We start from the raw sequence: 9,738 nt of genomic DNA on the forward strand, positions 1-9,738 counted from the left end.
GGTCATTTACATTCTTAGAGTAATTGCAGCTAGAATTGATTTAAACTATGAAAATTTTGACATATTCAGGATGACCCCAATTATTTTACATATATATATATATATATATATATATATATATATATATATATATATATATATATACATACACACACACACACATATATACACACTAGAGGCCTATTGCAAGAAGATTCCTGCAAGAATAGGGCTTCCTGCGGCTGGAGTGAAGCAGAGAAGGGAGCAAAGGCTTCGCTCCCTTCTCTGCTGCCTCACTCCCTTCCGTGTCCTCTGCCTCGGCTCTACTCCCATCTCCGCTGCCTCAGCTCCATCCCTTCTCCGCCGCTTCACTCCCTTCTGCAGTGCTTGGCTTCCTTCCATGCTGTCTTCATTCTTCACTCTGCACCTGTGTATGCAAATTAACCACCATCTTTGTGGGGTTAATTTGCATACTCGTTCTGATTGGCTGGTGGATGTAGCAGAGGGATGGTCAATTTGCATGTTTCTCTTTTATTTGTGTAGATATATATGAACATTTATAGGGCATCTACATATATCTCTAACTTTCACTGGTTCTTTCAATAGTAAGTGTAAAATTAGCTGTTGTGAGGACTACAATAATCTGTTGTTTATTATGAGTATCAAAGAAATTCTGAAGTAGTATAAGTATCCATTCCTGGAAATGGGACTCCTAAGAGAGTCAGTATTATTCAGTATTTTTCATCCTAGTTTTTAGTCCTGGAAATCATGTATCTGTTTTCTGCAAATTCCTTAGAGTCACAATATATTCCTGGCCATAGTTTAAGCAACCATTCTTACAAAGGAGGGAAACGTTTCTCTAGTTGTAATACTGTTTATATCATGCTAACTAATACTAAATGATCCCATCTTTTCCTAATTGCATGCTAATATGTATTGTCTATTTCCCCAAGCATTTTCTTGAAGGCAACTTGAGTCTTGGGAAACTTGCATTTTAGCATTCAGGGTCAGTTTTTTGTTTTGTTTTCTTTGTGCGCAAACTTTGTCTGTCAGTGTGAGTAAAAATGATTCATCAGGACATAGAAAAAATAAAAGAGAATCCACAAAGAAATAAACAACACATGCTGCAGGATGCAGTCAGATCAGACCAGCACGCTAGACTCTGTTGACTGGTTTGTTTGTGGTGTGGTTTACTAGTGCTCTTTGATCCGTAGTGTACAGTACAGCTGCTGCTGTTGCTCTCCTACATGAGGACCTTTCGTTGGCAGTATGAGAATTGAAAATAAACACAAAGAGCAAATTTTTTTTCAGCATGTTGCTATTGCTTTGTTTGTTTTTAAAGCAAAGCATCTTAAAAACATATTGAGTACTAATAAACCAAAATAGTGAGAGAAAACAACACTAAACAGGATAGATTATAAATAGAGAGGTAGCGTAACATACATAGATTACTCAAAAATGAGAACACAATAATAAATTTCAGTGCATTTTATCATTTTACTTTGCCCCACTAATGAACAGGAAAATATGTTTCTAGATGCAGATGAAAACAATTTGATATTAAAGATGCATGTATGGTGGGAGATATCTAATTGTAAAGACTCGTTTGCACAATTAGCTTTGTCCCTAAATTTTTGTTGTACTATACAGAATTAAATGTCTCAGATGTTGAACCTCTTGAGAGGCATATCCTAGTCATAAAAATATTCCATGAGGGCTTAGTGAAAGCCAACCAATTAGCAAAACTAAGAGTTTTAGTTATGATGGACAGCATTTCTGACCACCTTATTTTATTGGAGCACAGACTGTTATTTTGGCCTCATAGAGACATAATTAGATGATAAATAGATAGATAAATAATTAGACAAAGGGTTGAGAACAGATAATACAAGTGAAACTAAATAATAACAATGCAATGGTTATATAATTAAAATTTTGGGTTTACTTTTTGTGTTGAGGTATGTACTAGTATGCTTTTACTCTTTGTATCCACTGTAGCTAAGGGGCTAAAGGAAGAGCACAGAATTTGGATAGACTACTATTTACTCCCTCTCTATGTTTCTAACATTTTTAATATCATCAATATACATTGTAAGTGGTCTTTATTTGAGCACCTCATAGCACATGGTTTTGCTCCAAAAGGTTTTTTTGCTCATCCACTTATTTAAGAACACATAATGAATGAGGCACAAAGAACATTATTTTCCATCTCTTGATGTAAAACTCTAACATAAATGAATTCCCTAAATAGTGCTGGTCATATTGCTAAGAACCAGACCCTCAATTAATATATAGTGAAATGTTGAAAGTCTCTACATGTACTCCATATAAATGAAAAATATCTATAATAATAAAAGCATAATATGCTAATGAGACCAGACAGCAGAACGACCTTCCAGACGACCTTCCAGATGAAGCCGGGGCTGTGAGGGAAGCCTGGATCCCAGGTGCTGGAGGAAAGCCGGTACCAGCAGCGGGGGGAAGGAAGGCCTACTCTTGCATGAATTTTGTGCATCGGGCCTGTAGTAGTTATATATTGGGGAAGATCTGGATTTCTTTTAAAAGCAGGAAAATGAGAAAGATCACACAATGTATTGCAGAATCATGTCTAATTGCAATTAAATGAATAATCAATGAGTCAATAAGAAAAAAAATTATGAGTTTACTACCAGTGTATTTTTCTATAATGAATTCTTCTAATGCAATTATAAAAGCAAAGTTGTTTTTCCCATTTTTTTTCCAAATTAAAAGTTCATTAAATGAGGGCCTTGTTAAATAAAAAAATATTCATCTAACTTCACCATATATCTCATTACAACAGAGTCAATTGAAAAGAAAATTAATAGAAAAATATTTTGGCTAAATTGAAAAAACTTAGCCTGCACTGTAGAAACGCACTGTGTTGCTATAATGTGAGATTTATTATTATTTATCATTTGTTGTAGCCACACAAAAGGCATAAAGAAGACATGCCCTTGCCCTGGGGGCCTACAATCTTAGGAAGGTAAGTTTAGCAAGCAAAGTAGTTGAAAAAGGAATTGCTGCACATGAAACTTTTATTCCCATTCTCCCTTTATCTTAACCATCTGTTAAAACAGCAATTTGAAACATAGCACTGCTTTACAGGAATGATCAGTTAGCTAGAGACCTTCGTGCTGTAGGTACTAGAAGTTTGTATTTAGAAAAAAGGGTACCTTTGGGCTACAGAAAAGCATTAGTGAGTCATTATTGCAGAAGGCAAAATTTTATGGTACTAAATTATTTTCTGTAACTTTGAATGACTCTGAAATACACAACTGATCACTGTGGCTATAATATTTCAGTTTCATTGGAGACATTGCTCCACATATGAAAATTGACTACAACTGCATAGATTGCACCCAGAGAAAAGAATACTGAAAATTGCTAGTGAGACCAGGAGTCAGTATGAAATAAAAAAGAGGGGGAAAAAATCATGGAGAAAGTGGCACTTGCAGAAGAACTGGGAGAGAAATTACTGAGTTGTGTTTGTGGGAAAATGAACAGACTTACTTGGGTATGATGAAAGGACAATTTTGGAGAGAAATGGGAAATAAATTTGGAACGCCAAAGAGTAATAACATGGAGTATCCTAGAACCAGGGCAATGAAATTAGGGGCAACTCCTCTTACCCCTCTCATTTTCAAAAGAATGGTTAAGTAACATATTTAAGGTAGCAACAAGAGTTAATCTCATATTAAAATAAACTGATTTTCCTTGAGTGTCAGATTTCTTAGTTTAATATCTTCAAAAAAATTTAGGTGAATTTGATATGAGTTAGATAAATCCTATTTTAGCACAATTTGAATTGAAAGGGCAGCAAAATATTCTTTGGCTAAAATAGACTAATAGAGGTTATGCTCAAATAAAGATACCTAATTGATTTGATCTACCCAGAAACACACAAAAGCATAAATGCACACACAAAACAACTTAAGTATATGCGATGTTTTATTAAAGGGACTAACCAGTTGGTAAATTGCATTATAAAAAACAACTTCATATGATTTTCTTTAAGTATATGAAATTGGTATAACTAGATATAAGTAATATGCTGATAGTATGATTTATATATCTATATATAATTATATATAAGTGAAATAGATTAGTATTGCAAAGCCTATTCCTGTAATAAGTCTATATACTATATTAATAAGATTTTTTTCTGAAACAGGAAATCCTAATTGCAAAACTCAGTCATTTGCTACCTTTGTGTGTTTATTTTCTTAATTTTTATTTGGGGATTGTAATAGATAATACTCGGTAAGACTCAATTCAGTTGAGATACATTCATGTATGTAAATCTACCTGATTACTTATCTTCTTGCATTATTTCCTAGTTGTTTTGTATTTGTGAATCTTGTCTTCATGCTTGATATTTAGGTTTTTAGTATTTATGAACTATATCTTCTAGTCACTTTTCATTGTCCAGAAGTGGGAAAAAAATCCTTGTGAAGCATATTTTTCAGTAGGAGACACAAACAAAAAAGTAGATATGTAACAAAGGTTTTTACTTAAGCCTGATGTAGGTAATTGTGTAAACTATAAAGTAAGGTTTATAGAAAATAAAACAAAGTTTTGTTAAAAATTCATGGTAGTAACTTTTGAGGAGAGTCTACCTAGATAAGATGGATATAGAAGTCCTCTCTGAGACTGTGACAGCTAACAGGTGAGGAAGGGTCAATCATCCTATATAATACAAGGCTAATATGCAAAACAACCAGTTGCTATAACACACACTGACCACTGACCACCAGAGGGCAGACGTTCAATGCAGGAGCTGCCCCCTGGTGGTCAGTGCACCAGAAGCCAGGCTCAGACATGGCAATTGCAGCAGTAGTGGTGGCAACCTCACCCACCTCCCCAGCAGTGTTAAGGATGTCTGACTGCCGGCTTAGGCCTGCTCCCCCGGACATCCCCCGAGGGCTCCCGGACTGTGACAGAGTGCAGGCAGGGCTGAGAGACCCCCTTCCAGGTGCACGAATTTTGTGCACCGGGCCTCTAGCACTTGTATACAGAGAAAGAGCATTGGTGCTATGAAGGAACTGAAAGCTGTAACTTAGTTTAGAAAGATTATGATGAAAGTGACTAGATGTGCTCTATAGTTTTTATTTCTGCATTTTTTCTGAAGTCATCTTGATTTTTCCATTTTCAAATTTGCCCTTTCCCATCCTTACCCATGAAATTTGGAAGCATTTACCCCACTTAAACTTCCAGGGATAGACAATGTATATCTTAAACCAATCATTATATTCCATTATTCTGTTCATGGAGATTATTCCAGGAAGTATATGACCTTGTTTGGCTGTATATTATTCCACTAGACTAGAGGCTCAGTGCATGAATTTGTGCACCAGTGGTGTTCCTCAGTCTGGCCTGTGGGATCGAGCTGAAACCTGCTCTCCAACATCTCCTGAGGGGTCCCAGATTGTGAGAGGGTGCAGGCCAGGCGGAGGGACCCTACCAGTGCATGATCAGGGCCTGGGAGGAACATGGGAGATTGGCCAGCTGGGGAGGGACAGTGGGAGGGCTCCAGAGCATATCTGGCCCATCTCTCTCAGCCCCGATCATCTGGACCCAAGCAGCAAGCTAAATTACCAGTCATAGCTTCTGCTCCCTTGTGGTCAATGCATGTCATAGTGAGTGGTTGAGTGGCCTTAGCATATCATTAGCATATTATGCTTTGATTGGTTGGACAGATTACTGGACAACCGGAAACTTAGCATATTAGGCTTTTATTATATACTAGAGGCCCAGTGCACGAATTTGTGCACGTGTGGGGTCCCTCTGGGTGGCCTGCAGGGATTGGGCCGAAACCCACAGTCCAGAACTGCCTGCAGCTCCTACCTGCCACTCCCGCTCATCCCAGCCCCATTGTGCCTGCCGTGGGCTCGCACCCAATCAGTCCCGATTGGAAGAGGCTCATGCTGCCACAGCAGCGCTCACCAGCCATGAGTCCTGCGTCTTGTACCCTCCCAAGGGGAGTGGCCTGCAAAGTCAGGCTGAAACCGGCTCTCTGACATCCCCCGAGGGGTCCTGGATTGCAAGAGGGCGCAGGCCAGGGTGAAGGACCTCACCGGTGCATGATGAGGCCAAGGAGGGACCGTAGGAGGGCTCCAGGGTGTGTCTGGCCCATCATGCTCAGTCCTGATCAGCTGGACCCCAGCAGCAAGCTAACCTATTGGTCGAGGCATCTGCCCCCTGGTGGTCATTGCACGTCATAGTGACTGGTTGACCGGTCAACTGTCTGCCCCTGGTCGTAAGTTCACATCATAGCAACTGGTCAACCAGTTGACTGCCCCCTGGTGGTCAATGCACTTCATAGTGAGTGGTTGAGCAGCCTTGGCATATCATTAACATATCATGCTTTGATTGGTTGTTTGGTTGTTCTACTGTTTGGTCTATTTGCATATTATCCTTTTATTATATAGGAGGATTTTGTGTGTGCACGTGAGCATGTGTGTATACCACATTTGGTTCATCAATTCTTCCACTGATGGATACTTAGCTTGTTTCTGTATCTTTGTAATTACTGTGAATAATGCTGCAATGAACATGGGTGTGCAGATATCTTTTGGAATTCATGTTTTCTCTTCCTTCAGAAAAAATACTCCAAATTGGAATTGCTGGATCACATAGTTCTATTTTTTTTATTTTTGGGGAAGCTCCCATACTATTTTTCATAGTGGCTGCATTAACATATATTCCCATTAACAGTGCACAAGGGTTACCTTCTCTCGACATAATCAAAAATAATTATTTCTTGTGTTTTTCATAATAACCATTCTAACAGATGTCCAGTAATATCTCATTATTGTTTTGATTTGCATTTTTCTGATGTTTTGTGCTATATAGCATTTTTTTTTTCATATTCCTGTTAGCCACTTGTATGTCTGTTATGGAAAAGTATCATATATTCAGGTTCCTTGCCCTTTTTTAAGAAATCAGATTATTTTTTATTCTATTGAGTTGTCCCAGTGTGTTATATGTTTTGGATATCAACTTTTATTCGATAAATAGTTTGCAAACATTTTCTCCCACTTCATAAGCTGCCTTCTCATTATGATGACCGTTTCCTTTTCCATGCAGACGTTTTTTAGTTTGATGTAGTCCCACTTGTTATTTTTCCTTTCTTGCCTTTGCTTTTGGTATCATACTCAAAATCTATGTTATAAAAAGCCAGTGATTGTAACGGGGTAATGACCAAACGATCTGTCACCAGGAGGTGCATTGATGGGTCCTGTGGTGTGGCAGGTCTGGGTCTTGCACGATAGTGCGCACTGGGCATCTAGTAGTAGTAGTACTACTACTAATAATAATAGTAATAACAATAAATAATTGCCAAAGCTAAAGCTAAGGAGATTTTCCCCTATGCATTTATTTTTCCTAAGATTTTTATGGTTTGAAGTCTTGCATTTAAGTTTTTAATTCATTTTGAGGTTATCTTATTGAATCAGGACAATTGTTCCTTGCACTCTGGTTTCTGTATTTTGCTGATGGAAGGAACAGACAGGAGACCAAGTATACTTTTCCCCCTAGTGCTCTCTGATATTGAATATTTTATAAGGATCCATTTACCTTCCAATAACTGCAACTCCTAAAAAGGGTCGGTTTTCCAGACTTGATTTTTCCTAGGTTCCAATAACACAATTCCTTTTGCCTTCTGCCTAAAGAAGTAATGAAGTTCCTTGGCTTATAATCATAGGCACCTCACCAATCTTGGTTTGTTCTTTTGATCCTAACCATAAATCTCTATATTAAATAGCTTTTTATTTTCAATAATTGTGAATATTATATAAACAGGTAATTATTTATCCTAGCTGATTTTAGTCATTTTTATTTCTATTTAAGATTATTAATATGAAACTCTTATGATTGTTTTATTATTTAAAAAGCAAATTGTCTTAATTTTATCTTTCATTTTTGTAATATTGATGTTTTTCTCCCCTTTCTTAGTGCATCCAAATTTCTATATAACTGTTTCATTTATAATGAAACATTTTCTAATAAAAATACTTTAGTTTTGTTGATGAGTTATATCTTTAGTTTCCTTCATGTCAATATATGTCCCTATATTAATTTATACATTTCTTCAATTTTAAGATTTTGTTATATTTTTCTAACTTCTTGAATTGATGCCTTTGCCAAGTTATTTTTTTCCATATTTTTCAATAAACATTTAAGTTTAAATATTTCCACACAAGCTTTGCAATATAGTTTAATTTATTTCTAGGCATTTCAAGATCAATTTTGATTTCATTTTTATATTAGAAACATTAATTGGGTTTTTGCCTATTTCTTGCATTGAAGATCTGATTGGGAACAGTCCTTCACGGACTTCATGGTCTCCAGAAAGTTCTCAAAGAGCTGGATGTCCTCCTCTGGGATGAAGGGCCTGGGACCCAGCAGCAGGACCTCCCAGCAGGTTGAAGGCGAGCTGGTGGGGGAGGCCCCTCTGTGATACCCACGCAGCAGCGCAGCGCAGCCACTGGCTGGACGTCCTCAGAGGAGAGCCTTAGGCGTAGAGTCAGCACGTCGTCCTGCAGACTCTGGGCAGAGGGCCACGGCACTGGGCGGACTGTCCTGCAGACTCTGGGCGGAGGGTCCCGGCACTGGGCGGACTGTCCTGCAGACTCTGGGCAGAGGGTCCCGGCACTGGGCGGACTGTCCTGCAGACGCTGGGCGGAGGGTCCCGGCACTGGGCGGACTGTTCAGGCTCAAAGCAACATTTTCCAGTAAAAGGACCGGGGCCAGACTCCGCCTCTGTGCACACCTTCAGGGAAGGAGAAAGCGCTGACTTCATCTCATAGGGCTCCTTGTCCACTTTTGTGGGTGAGTCAGTCACTTTTTGTGAAGGGACAGGTGGTGGGTGGGTGTAAAGGACCCCAAAAAGTCGATGGTGGCTCCATGTAAACGATCTGGAAGGCGTGGCAGAGCTGGGAACACAGCGGTTCTGCAGGGACTCGGTTCTCCAAGGCAGGATCAGCGGGCAGTGCACCTCCGCAGACCCCAGGCCTCTCTCGGACAGGACCACTGCCTTGAGCCACTGGGGCTGTCTGCTCTCAGGCTCTGCTGGGGCAATACCAGGGTCCTGGGACACAACAGGAACACAGGTGCATCATGGAAACAGGGGAGGGCCGCATTGTATGATGGGGACCCTGAGGTGGTGTCTGTCCATCACTTGAGGGAGTTGAATGTTAGCAGAAAGGCGGGTGACAGCCTTGAGCTCCCGGATCAAGTGTCTGGGGACGGACATGGAGGAAGTGCAGAAAGTCGTCCCCACTGGAGGCATTCAGGTATCCCAGGATGTCCCTTGACTGACCTAGTACTTCACTTTCTTCCCAATACAGTCGCTAGATAGAGTCTAGTGGGCTCCACACGCTCAGGGAACAGCGCCCACAGTGTGCAGAGGACGCCTCTCTGTCACCTGTGCCTGAGATTTCTTCACTTGTTTCACCTTTTAGCAGCACTCGTTTAAATGGCGACACAATGCCAGGCTATTTTCCCATTTGCTAGTCTTACCATGTCAGTGTGTGCAGCCCCGTGTCAAAAGCGAGTGAGGTTATTTTAAATTTAATTCACCAAATTTTAATGCATTAACCATGTCTCAATTCATTCAGCATTTAATCTTGGCTTTATTATAAGGAAAGCTATTTTTAGAGCTCTTATATACAAAACATAGTTAATAGCTGTTTGCATATTTTGGTAGTTTATAAAAACTTCACAGAGAGAGAAACCAAG

General features: G+C 39.4%; 1 pseudogene; it reads right to left on the minus strand.

The window, feature by feature from the left end:
• Positions 1 to 8,289: 8,289 nt before the first annotated feature.
• Positions 8,290 to 9,289, minus strand: LOC132236678 (cerebral cavernous malformations 2 protein-like; annotated as a pseudogene).
• Between the last annotated feature and the right edge of the window lie 449 nt (positions 9,290 to 9,738).

Source organism: Myotis daubentonii, chromosome 6, assembly GCF_963259705.1.
Source record: "Myotis daubentonii chromosome 6, mMyoDau2.1, whole genome shotgun sequence".
NCBI classification, from domain to species: domain Eukaryota; kingdom Metazoa; phylum Chordata; class Mammalia; order Chiroptera; family Vespertilionidae; genus Myotis; species Myotis daubentonii.